This window comes from Psammomys obesus, unplaced genomic scaffold (genome assembly GCF_907164565.1).
Source record: "Psammomys obesus unplaced genomic scaffold, mPsaObe1.curated_primary_1811, whole genome shotgun sequence".
Lineage (NCBI taxonomy): Eukaryota > Metazoa > Chordata > Mammalia > Rodentia > Muridae > Psammomys > Psammomys obesus.
Window position 1 is genome coordinate 2,944,163 of NW_026596117.1, and position 12,470 is coordinate 2,956,632.

Sequence of the window (12,470 nt, forward strand, 5' to 3'; positions counted from 1 at the left end):
TAAAATGTTCAATCCCCATCCTGAAAGGCAAAGAGGATGGACATCAGAAGAAGAAGAAAATAGGAAAAGCCTCCCTTCTTTAGGTTGCCTTTGACACTGTATTTCTGCCTCAGCACTGAGAAAAATGACCAATAAAATCAGTAACTAGTCAAATTTTAGACTTCACTTTTAACTCAGATACCCAATACCTTCCAGTATTAGAATTGAGACTATCTAGAGGTTATCTGTCCATTATGAGTTGGGGATGTAAAGCCATAGAAAGGGAAACGATTTCCCAGTCTTTCCTTGCCCTTTATATTGTGCAGAAACAGTGCAAGGAGGAAAACCCCCCCACATATCATGACCCACACATATCATGACCCCCACATATCATACAGCTGCATCTAGTATTTAAACCCTGTTAAAAGTAACTAACCAAGAGGAAGACAGTACAGCCACTCCTGATGAGACCTGATAGACTAAGATGAGAAGAAAAGGGAGGAAGACCTCCCCTATCAGTGGACTAGGGGAGGGGTATGGGTAGAGAAGGGGAAGGGTGGGTGGGATTGAGAGGGGAGGAGGGAGGGAGCTACAAGGGGGATGCAAAGTGAACAAACCGTAATTGATAAAAATAAAAAATCAACTAACTGGAGTTTCTAAAATGATATGATACAAGGAAAGCGGGCTGATGTAACTATGCATGATGGTGTAAGAATGTTCATCTCCATCACCCTCCTGTCACCTCTCTAGTATGCCCTAGTGGTCAGTTCAGCTTATAGCCAACCTAGTGTGTTTGTTATTTGGAGGGATGGTGCCATCTTTGATTGATCTGAGATCTTGTTTTGTCTTTTCACAGTCTGATTGATATAATAGGCACAGAATCACCCCCCCAAAAAAAATGGTCCTAGTGATTTCCAAATTTCCAGACACCGTTTCTTTGCCTCCATTATGTATTAGCAATTCTAGCTCCTCATAATAACCCAAGCCAATTACTCCTTTCAGTAAAGTAATTAATTTGTTCTTTGATTAAATAGTTAAATTATAACATTTTCTTCCTGTTGCAAACTGGTACATTTATTACTGCAGCACCCAAATCACAAAAAAGAAAGAAAGAAAGAAAGAAAGAAAGAAAGAAAGAAAGAAAGAAAGGAGAGAAAATTAAATAACAGAATTTGGCAGCAAGTCACTGTATTAGTTTTCTAGGATTTACAATTACATATCAGAAATGATTGGCATAAATATCAGGCTATGTTCTCACAATTTTGAAGAATAAATACCTCCAGATCTTTATCAGAGTCTTAAAAAGTCTCTGTCCATGGCTTGAAGAAAATCATTTTTCCTATCTGGCTACCAAGTGGTATTCACTCTATGTGTAGTGCTCTGATCTCTTGTAAGGATGGAGTCCTGCTGGATTAGGGATCATTCTAATGAGTTTATTTAAGTTTACATTTTTAAAGACATTATTTTTATATTCATATACTGAGGACTAGGGTTTTAGCATGCAACTCGGAAAGACAAAAGAAAATTAACACAAGTAAATGAGCCTCATGATGAATATTATTTTCTACTGTTGAAGTCTAGACCTAAGTATTTTAACTATGAACAAAGCAGAATAATTTATTGCAGGAATCATTGCAAATATTATGCCCTATAGAACAACAGTGTCTATAGAACATTCCAGATGAGCCTTTAGTTGAACATTCTAGGTTTAGTTTTGGTAGACTACTTCAACATGATGTGGAAACACCGTTGAATAAGTAGAGTTCATAGAGCCCAAATTTACCCATTGTAAAGTGAATCCTCAGTGTGATGTTCTATTATTTGGCAATCTGTGTTAGTAAATCAAGTGTACTATAAACAAGCAAAAAGATACTGGAAGAGACATCATAGGTAGGGTCGAAAGTCAGATAAGCAACAAAGATGTAAAATGGTAGAAAGCATTTGATATAATTTATTTATAATCCAAATGTTATTTCTGGTAATTAATGGCCCTTATCTGCATGCAGCAGCTCATTCAGCATTGATGGGAAGAAATGCTTTTGAAAACTACATAGCTCTCATCTATACTATTATCACTATTTTATGAATATACTCATTGTTTCTGAATTGGAAAAAGACTCTGACATTTGTCACGTAATTCATTGTATGCACCTGGCTGTTAAGTGTCTTCTTCTGCATGAGATCACTTGCAGTTGGCATTAGAATAAAACAGAAAAATTATCTCCCTGTGTTTATTCCCATAGATCTTCTCAGAGTGTAACAGCTGGAAATGTTGTTGCCTCTAATCTTCCCAATTTTCCTTTCAGGCCCTTGAATTAACATGTAGAAATTTTAACCAGAGCCAAGTTTCTATGCATCTTTTCTTGAGAGGAAATGTCTTACTCTTCCAAAGCATATATCCAAGTGTACTCAAGTCTGCTCAGTACTATAACCGACCATTGTTAACTAAAATAAACAAAAGAAGCTATATAATTTGTGGGACAGAGTCCCAATTCTCTTTGCTCATTAGGGAAACATGAAATTACAATATTCATAAGTCATTTCAATGCAACCTTAGGTGGTGATATCAATACAATAGGGGTGTGTAGTATAGAAGACAGCTCATCACTTGCTGGAATTAAGTTAGGTGGCCCTATGTGATAGTTGTGATCCAAGCTGAAAATGGATTCCTACACTATGAATCAGAAAATTTAATATTCATATGCTCCACCAATCCCTATTCCTGTTCAATGACATATGATACTAATACATCACCAAATACTAGAATAACATTTTGTAATTTTACACTTCTCTTGTGCCATATCCTAAGTAAGCTCAGATTTAAATACTATTAAGAATGCCTAGGAATTAGCACATATGATATGAACACCATTTCTTTTTTAATTAATTTTTTATATTTTTGAGGAGAGAACAGGGTTCTAGACAAAGTTTCTCAGTATAGCATTGGCTGTCCTGGACTCACTTTGTAGACTAAGCTGGCCTCCAATTCACAGCCACTGCCTGCCTCTGACTCCCTGAGTGCTGGTGTTAAAGACCTGTGCCACCACACTTTGCAAAACTTTTTTTTTTTTTTTTACTAATTATAGTTTATTCACTTTTTATCCCAGCTGTAGCCACCACCCTCATCCCCTCCCAATCCAACCCCCCCTCCCTCATCTTCTCCCATGTCCCTCCCCAAGCCCACTGATAGGAGAAGTCCTCTACCCCTTCCCTCTGACCGTAGCCTATCAGGTCTCATCAGGACTAGCTATATTGTCTTCCTCTGTGGTCAGATAGGGTTGCTCTCCCCTCAGGGGGAGGTGATCAAAGAGCCTGGCAACATTTTTAATGAAAATATAAACACATCACTTTCTCCCTTCCCTTTCCTCCCTCCAGTTACTCCAAAGTCTGTTCCTTCGTACTTCTTCCACAATCACCCATGCCCTATTGGATAACCACTTAGAACGCTCTTTCCTGGAAGAGGCTAATTTTTTTTTTTCTCTCTCAGAGAGAGAACTCTTTAGTTCCCTATAGTTCTTGGTTTAGGGGCAGGGCCTCAGGAGATTTCCTCCACTTTCTGCATTAGTACGTCTATTGATACTTCCATTGATATGGTCTTGTTTATGCACCTATTTCTTTGAGATACTGTTCTACAAGAGACATTCTTGTATTCTTACTCATACCATTTTCCTGCCTCCTCTTCTACAATTTTCCCTTCAGTAAAGATAGAGGAACTGTGATGTAGATGTATCCATTGAGGCTGAGCTTCCAGGAACATATTGATGTCTATGTTGGTCCTGATGAAGTTTTATATCTAACTTGCTCTAAAGACAGGCATATTTGATGAGGGGTGATAGCTACTTTTACCTATGGATATAAAGTTAAGATTTAGAATGTAGTTAGAAATTAACCTAGCAAAACGGTAGTAGAATATCATTATCTAAGATCCGTGATCTTACTTGTCAGGTAATGTTGGCTAGATTCTTAATACCACACATAATCTCCCTTCTGTTGTGTGAGTCTTAAGTCCAGTTAGAGACTTGTTGGTTACCACCAACATGTCCTTGCCACTTATTGTACCTTCTGAATATCTTGCCTTTCTGGTCACAGGTGGTGCTGCTAGGTAGTATATTAATTCCTTCCCTCTCTTTGCAGCCTGCCTTGTATTTCTGTTACTGTGGAAATTTGATCAGAGGATGAAGGCTCCCTTGTTAGATGCAGCATGAATAATTTAAGTCCTGTGTTCTAAGTATGTAATGTTTTCAGCCATAAGTCTCATATTCAACTCTGGAAATGAACCAAGGGCCACAGCAATGATCTATATTGTTTAGAAAGTCACTTAAATGACCCAAACCAACGGCTCAAGAGGGGATTTCTTTTTCACTTTATACTGCGGTGGGTTTTCATTAAACTATTGTTGTTGTGGGGAACATTTGTAGCCCAAAAGACATAAGTTTCCCTGAAGGAGATAGATAGATAGATAGATAGATAGATAGATAGATAGATAGATAGATAGATGGATGGATGGATGGATGGATGGATGGATGGATGGATGGATGGATGGATGGATGATAGATAGATAGATAGATAGATAGATAGATAGATAGATAGATAGAGATACTGTTTATAATTTAGGTAAATATAAAATAATATTCCTTGAGGCTCAATTAAATTATCTTAGTGTAATTTATCTCTTCTCTCCTTCTTTTTCTGTATTTAACTCTCTTACCCCTCCTCATTTGAGCCCCGGGTCAATTTTTTTTTTTCCTTTTCCTTCTCCAGTATTAACTGTATTGTGTTGTTCTCCTGTCAGCAATGAATACACATATCAGGTAACTAAAATTATTTACCGAACTCACAAATGATATTTACAGTAGGCTTTAGTAATACTAAATTATCTAAAGAAGAATCACAATAAATAATTAATAAGCGCTGGTGGCACACAAACATACTAGATCCAGATTTCTAGCAACATGTTTGTGAGTGTTTGTGAGGTTGCTCCTTGACTATAGGCTGGATTCTACCAACAATTATAATAAGTATATAAGTCATTTGGTATAGCTTTTATAAGGCGAAAGATGGCAATTTACAAATCCCAAAACAACATAGCAAGGTGGCTCCAGATACATCTAGAGAGGATTCAGATGTGAAGTTGCAATTTATATATTTCTAGAGACTTACAGTTATCTTGGAATGGATTCAATATTACAGCCACAAAACTCCATAAACATTGTGGAAAGCAGATCAGCTTTCTGATATGGGTAGCTTTACCTTACAGTTACCTAAATCTAGTTTCCTACTCTCATTTTATCTCTGACCTTAGTTTTGTAGTTTCTTTATTTTTTAGCTAATCCTCAGAGCAGAACAGGAGTCAAAGTCACAGTTGGAAGCTATTTATGTATGACATTCCTAATTTGGGAGGACGCTAGCAGGAAAAGAAACGAGGAAGAACATTAGAGTACTTTGAAGTCTTAGCAGGAATCACAGAGATAAAAACAATTGCTTCAGCCAAGTGTCTAGTGGAAACATCTGATGTCTGGTATGTATTTTTGATAAAGTCAAGGTTCAGAAGAACATGTGGTGACAAAGTCTTTCAAACATTTTCATTTTGTTTGAAAACATAGCCAACATCAATAAATAACTTTTTAAAATTTATTATTAAGTAAATATATTTTAAACAAAGGTAAGCAGTATTCAGAATTCATTAAGTTGAACATCTCTAGTTAGAAAAAAAATCAGAGTCTTCCAAATTCAGACTTCTTATTTGATGACATACCAGCTCATGGGTAAACTTTCACATTTGACCACCTATGCCAGGTCAATGTCAAAATTTCTGTGTACCAAAAATACTATATTAAATTTTCTTCAGCCTAAATACATAAAGTGTGTTCCAAATATAGACAAACTCAAGTATCATTTTTGAAACATCTCAGTATATGCAAATATTCCAAATGTTCAGTCCTTAATTTCAAAATGCAAAATACTTCTGCTTGCAAAAACGTAAGAGATGTGCTGCTCATGGAGGTAGTGGTGATGGTTCTGATGATCCTTTGGGTGCTACTTAAATCCAAAGTATCTATATGACAGAATTCCTCACAAAATGAAATGCTACTATATATCTCCAGGAATGCATTCTGTGGGTCAGTACTGTACGTGCTCTTGTTATCTCTTCTCACCTCCAGCCATGTCTACTTTAACAGTTAACAATGTTACAATACAGAAATGAAATAAAAAGTCTTTTACAATGGAGTCTATCTTGACCCTGAACTGGATTTATCAACACTGGTGGGTGAAACCAGAGGACAACAGTGGAGATATGACAGTGGAGCTAAATAATGTGGTTCTATTTTCATTTCCAGATTTTATTTCAAACTAGTAGTTAAGTAAAGGAATTATATTCCTATTCTGTCACCATCAGTTTCAGGCCTTACTACAGGAACAATATTCTAAGTAGGGACGATGTCCGACTTAGTGATTTTTTTGTTTGTTTTTTTGATTGGTTTTTTGTTTTTGTTTTTGTTTTTTTATTAATTACACTTTATTCACTTTTTATCCCCCATAAGCTCCTCCCTCTTCTCCTCCCAATCCCACCCTACCACTCCCTTCTTCACTCATGCCTCTCCCCAAGTCCACTGATAGGGGAGGTCCTCCTCTCCTTCTTTCTGATCTTAGTCTATCAGATCTCATCAGGAGTGGCTGCATTGTCATCTTCTGTGGCCTGGTAAGGCTGCTCCCCCCTTAGGGGGAGGTGATCAAAGAGCAGGCCAATCAGATTATGTCAGAGGCAGTCCCTGTTCCCATTACTATGTAACCCACTTGGACACTGAACTGTCATGTGCTACATCTATGCAGAGGTTCTAGGTTATCTCCATGAATAGTCCTTGGTTGGAGTATGAGTCTCTGGGAAGTTCCCTGTGTTCAAATTTTCTGGTTCTGTTGCTCTCCTTGTGGTGTTCCTGTCCTCTCCATAACCTACTATTTCCCACTTCTTACATAAGACTCCTTGCACTCTGCCCAACAGTTGGCCATAAGTCTCAGCATCTGCTTTGATAGTCTGCAGTGCAGAGCCTTTCACAGGCCCTCTGTGGCAGGTTCCTAGCTTGTTTCCTGTTTTCTTCTTCCTCTGATGTCTATCCTCTCTGCCTTTTGGGATGGGGATTGAGCATTTTAGCCAGGGTACTCTCTCTTGATTAGTTTCTTTATATGTACAGATTTTAGTAGGTTTATCCTATGTTATATGTCTATATGAGTGAGTATATACCGTGTTGTCTTTCTGCTTCTGGGATAGCTCACTCAGGATGATCCTTTCTAGGTCCTACCATTTACCTACCAATTTCATGATTTCCTTATTTTTCATTGCTGAGTAATACTCCATTGTGTAGATATACCACAATTTCTGTATCCATTCTTCAGTTGAGGGGCATCTGGGCTGTTTGTTGTTTTGAGTTTATCTTTCCAATAAATTATCTGTTAGAAATTCAGGCTTCAGGATGACCCCAAAAGTAGTTCTCTGCTTCTACTCTACCAGCCCTATTCCTTGACTTTTCATCAGTGAAATTTCATCCTTCAAAGTGGAAAGATAAACTCAAAACAACAAATCAAAATAAAGCAGCAGAAGAAAAGCTGAGTAGGTAGTAAATTTATTATTTCAAGAAAACATTCATAAAATGGAAAGGATTGGATATCTAAAAGAAACAATAGCTACAGGGCTACACGTGAGGCTTCCCAGGGTTCTTTACTCCAGGCTGAGACTAGATTAGTCTAGATTAAGATTTGGAAAAATAAGTTAGGGTCAGATGAAAGGGGAGGAGGACCTCCCCTATCAGTGGACTTGGAGAGGGACATGGGAGGAGATGAGGGTGGAAGGGTGGGATTGGGAAGGAATAGGGAGGGGACTACAGCTGGGATACAAAGTGAATAAAATGTAATTAATGTAAAAAATAAAAATTTAATTAAAAATTATTATATATAAAAAAGAACTTGGGTTAAAATTCAGCCTTTTTATGTTTTGATACCCAGAAGCTTTAAAGTAAGGCATTTAATTTGTTTTAAGTTTCTTCCCTCATCATTGAAAGCTTTGCCTCCACCATTGCTCTGGCACCACACTCAGGACGCCAACTGCCAAGAACAGAGCCACCCCCAAATGCAATGAAAGCCAGCCTCAAGCGAAATTGTTTTAGAGGTTCAGCCTTGAAGAGCAGCATTTGCTGCTATTGAATCAGACCTGTGTTCAGATCCCAGCACACAAGTGTGGTAGCTCAGAAATAACTGCATTTCTGTCTTAATGTGATTAGTTGTAATCTTTTGACCTGCAAGAATATTCCTACACACAGGTGCACCTGCTTGCTTGAGCAAGTATGTACACACACACACCCACACACACACACACAAACACTAAATATTTTTAAATGGAATTGTTTTGTATTTTTTTATCATCAATTTCAAATGCATTCTAGGCGATTTGTTTTACAATCTTACTGTCTCTTTGGAAGCATTCCTCCCTAATGTTTGGCTTCTCTATTAAGAATCTTTCCTTTCATCACAGAAATAAAATCCTGTTGTCACAACTTCATCAAAACTGTCCATCCAATTTCCTCCTTCTCATCAGGATAGAAGCGCATAAATATTTTTCATTGTAAAGGATTGGCCCATAATCCCCTAAAACCTTCCTAATACTACTATACACTTTATGTCCTTATGTAAATGACCTTTTTTAAAGCTTTCTATAATGGAAAAATAGTTTTCCATTTTCTCTTTTTTTTTTTTTTTTTCTTTAAGGCTCACCAATTCTATTTTTTTTTCTGTCAAGTTCATTGATAGCATCAACACTGCTATTGACAAAGGCCACATTCAATTTGTAGCCATCCCCTGATATGATTTAAGGTTCTCTTCTTGAAACACTATTAACTCTAGAAGGAATAACTTAAAGATGGTTATAGGGCACAATCAGTTTTGTACAGGTTTAGTCCTTAGGATACATGCAGTATAAAATAAATAGAGATCTGTTAGACAGCAGCCCTTTTAGATTATATATTTTTGTTCAGAGAAAACATAATATAATATAATTCCAGAGAAATATACAAACTTTTATTATGGAAGAAATTTTGTGATTTCTCATAAGTTAACACCATAATGAAGATAAAATATTTACGAGTCCCTCATAAGACTATGTACACTTTTATATGATGGGACTTGTAAGGAACTATGAATTAAAATAATTGGCAGCAACATCTTGACCCTTTTATTTTCTATAGCAGTAAAGCTGATAGTTGACTGAAGGCTAAATTCTGTTTTCTAATAGAAATTAATGTTTTACAATTCACCCGCATGGTTATCATAGCAGTAAAAACTGATCTTTGTTGCCTTACGTATTTATGTCTGTAGAAAAGCAAAATACACAAGCTAATAGATAAAACATTGTCATAAATGTAAGAGCAAAAGGCAAGGAAATTACACATTTCTTAAGCTTATTATTTTGGCATTGGTTTGTCTACCCAGATGATGACATCACCTAGTGGTCCAGTCATCTCACTCAAATTCAGAGAAATCTAGCATGTTGGTAATCAATAAATATTTAAATGAGTAAATTTAAATATTTGTTTAATTTTAACCGTTTAAAAATTTATTGTTTACAAACCTAGGTTAGTAAAAGAATGTTCAACATTCATATAGTTTCTTCATTTTCCCTTTCTCTCCAGCATTAGCTATTTGTAATCTAATTTTCCTTTCCCTGAGGAAAGCTTACTGCTCTAATGAGCTTTCCGCTGATCTTGTTACCCTCTCTCTATTGTCCTCAACTATCATTTAGTGTGAGAATTCTATAATATAACATGGAATTATTAACCAGAAACAGTAATTTAAAGTAGATTTGTATAATCAAATTATTTTTATTGCTGTGCTATTTGTGTTTAAAAACAATGACTACATAGTCTTATGAACCATAAAATCATATATAGATGAGTCAAAGGAAATACTAAAAGCATTGTTCAAACTGCCTTAGCTTGATACTTGATATTAAAACATGCTTGCTTAGAACATGAATCATTATAAATATTATACATGTGGCATATATTTTTAAACCATTGATTCAGTTACTCTTTTATTTTGAGAAAAGAGTTCACTTGTGTGTGTGTGTGTGTGTGTGTGTGTGTGTGTGTGTGTACACACAGGTGCTCATGCTCTTGCACATGTAGGATGTCAGAAGACAATTTTTTAAAGTACCGTTCTCTCCTTTTATGGGTTCAAATGCAGCTGATCAGGCTCACAGGCTCACTTTGACCCACTTGACATAGCTTACTTTCCTTTAGACACTTTAACAATTAAGAAATGTTAAAAGTTTAACGTGGTAAGTAATATAAGTAATATTTTGTAAGAAGGTTAAAGTCTTTGAACATTTTTTCCTATGTAAGCTACCTTCCTTTATATATTTTTTTAAAAAATCTGGTTTGTGTTTATTGTAGGAAATAGATTCATATATACATAAATATGAATGTATACATATGTATATATCCTGCTCTTTTATAGTAAAATCATTATAATATGTACTTACCTGAAGTTGGTTAGGCTCGACTTTGCTGGACTTAAGCTGCACCATCTTCTATTGACTGCTTGATTGGAAGGCTCAGTCAGGTATGCACACAGTGCTTGGCATTATTTTGTCATTCTATAGAAACATATTTTGAAATAAGTCCTAGTCTGAATATGAAATAAACAGTTTGTTGACTAACATATCTGTATTTTAAAACAAAATCAAACATTGTGGTTCATGCCTGCAATCTAATCATTTGTGAGTGGAGGTAAAGGGGAGTGAGGACTACAAATGAAACCATTTTGTTAATTCATAAACTATTTCGTGTCTCTTGGAGTAATGTAAGGCTTGCAAGATTGGGACCAGCCTCAAGGTGGATGTGATATAAACCAACCTGCATGAAAGCTTTGACAGTCTAGTGAATGAACCCCCAAGTGGCATTGATAAATTAGTGACCCAGTCCTAAACTGTGAGACTCAAGAGCACAAAACTAATGCCCACTGGAAAATTAAAAAAATAAAATAAAAGAATAGAAAATTGTAGACAAGTGTAGATCCTACTACATCCCACCAAAATATAGCATTGTTCCAATGCTCTTGCTGAGTTCACATATGCCTGGCCGATGCTGTCAAGGACCCTCTGGAACTTTTGCAGTGCCATTCACTCGACCTGTCGTCACACCTCAAGAACCTCATCCTGTGTAGGACATGCCTAGCCTGATCCTAAAGCGTTCTCACCCTCACTGGAGAGAGATGATTCCCTACTGAAAGTCTGCTGTATTTTCTGCCTATCCATAAGTGGTGAGACTCCTGTTCACAGGAGAGATTGCCATAATCATTACACTAGCATGACCTTTTAAGAGATGTTTGTCTGAATAAGCTAGCAGACTGAATCTTATTTCTTCCTCCTAGTAGCCCATTGTATAGTAGCTCACTGGCCTTGTGTTCTCTGTTGGGTTTCAGACCTTGCCAGGAAACCAATGCAATCCTAGCCTGCATGAGAATGTGCTTAATGGGGCAAGCTAAATGAAAATTTAAAAATATGAAGAGATCAGTGGAGGAGATGGCTTAATTTGTTTGTTAGTTTGGGTGAAGCGTGTCTCCTATAAGCTTGGCTGTTTGAACACTTCCTCTCAGGTGTTGGCTCTATTTGAGGAGTTTGTTGAGGAAGTGCCTCCTTGCTGGAGAAAGCATGTTCTGGTGGCAGGCTATGAGTATTTAGAAATGAAAGGACTCTAGACAGCTTGAGTGTGGCTCTGGAAGGCCTTACCCTGCCTTGCTCAGATAAACAAACAAACAAACAAACAAACAAGCCCTTATATAACATTCCTAAAGCTTAGCTACCATGGTCTATTCCCTTATTTGGCCACTTTCTCCTCTTGAAACTGACTACCAAGGTCTAGCCATTAAAGTATTGAAGTCCATCAGTCAAAACCCCCTTTAGGTCATATAATAAACATATCCAATTAAAATTAAACCTCTCAACCTAGTATGGCGTTTCCCCACTACCTTCATAAACTGTCATTTTTTCTATGTGCCACATCTGTCTCCTCTCTATCCAGATGCAGTCCTTTGTTCCACTTAAAGACAAACACCCCTCTTCCCTCTCCTTTGTTTCTTTTCTTTCTTCCCTCATATTCTCTCCCCTGTTCTCTCTTATTCCTTGCAAATAAATCTCCTTTGTGTTGAGAACTTGGTCTTGTGGGTCATTCTCATACAACAAACTCTACTTCTTGTTTACCCACTCTTTCTCCTGCTACCTGTTAAGATTGTGAGTCTCCAAATATATCTGGGCACAGGGTCTTTTCTGAGAGTGATATTTCAACCAAGGGCCATGCATGGATATAACCTAGAACCCCTGCTCAGATATAGCCCATGGCAGCTCAGTCTCCAATTGGGTTCCCTAGTAAGGGGAACAGGGACTGTCTCTGACATGAACTCAGTGGCTAGCTCTTTGACCTCCCCCCACCCCCTAAAGGAGGAAC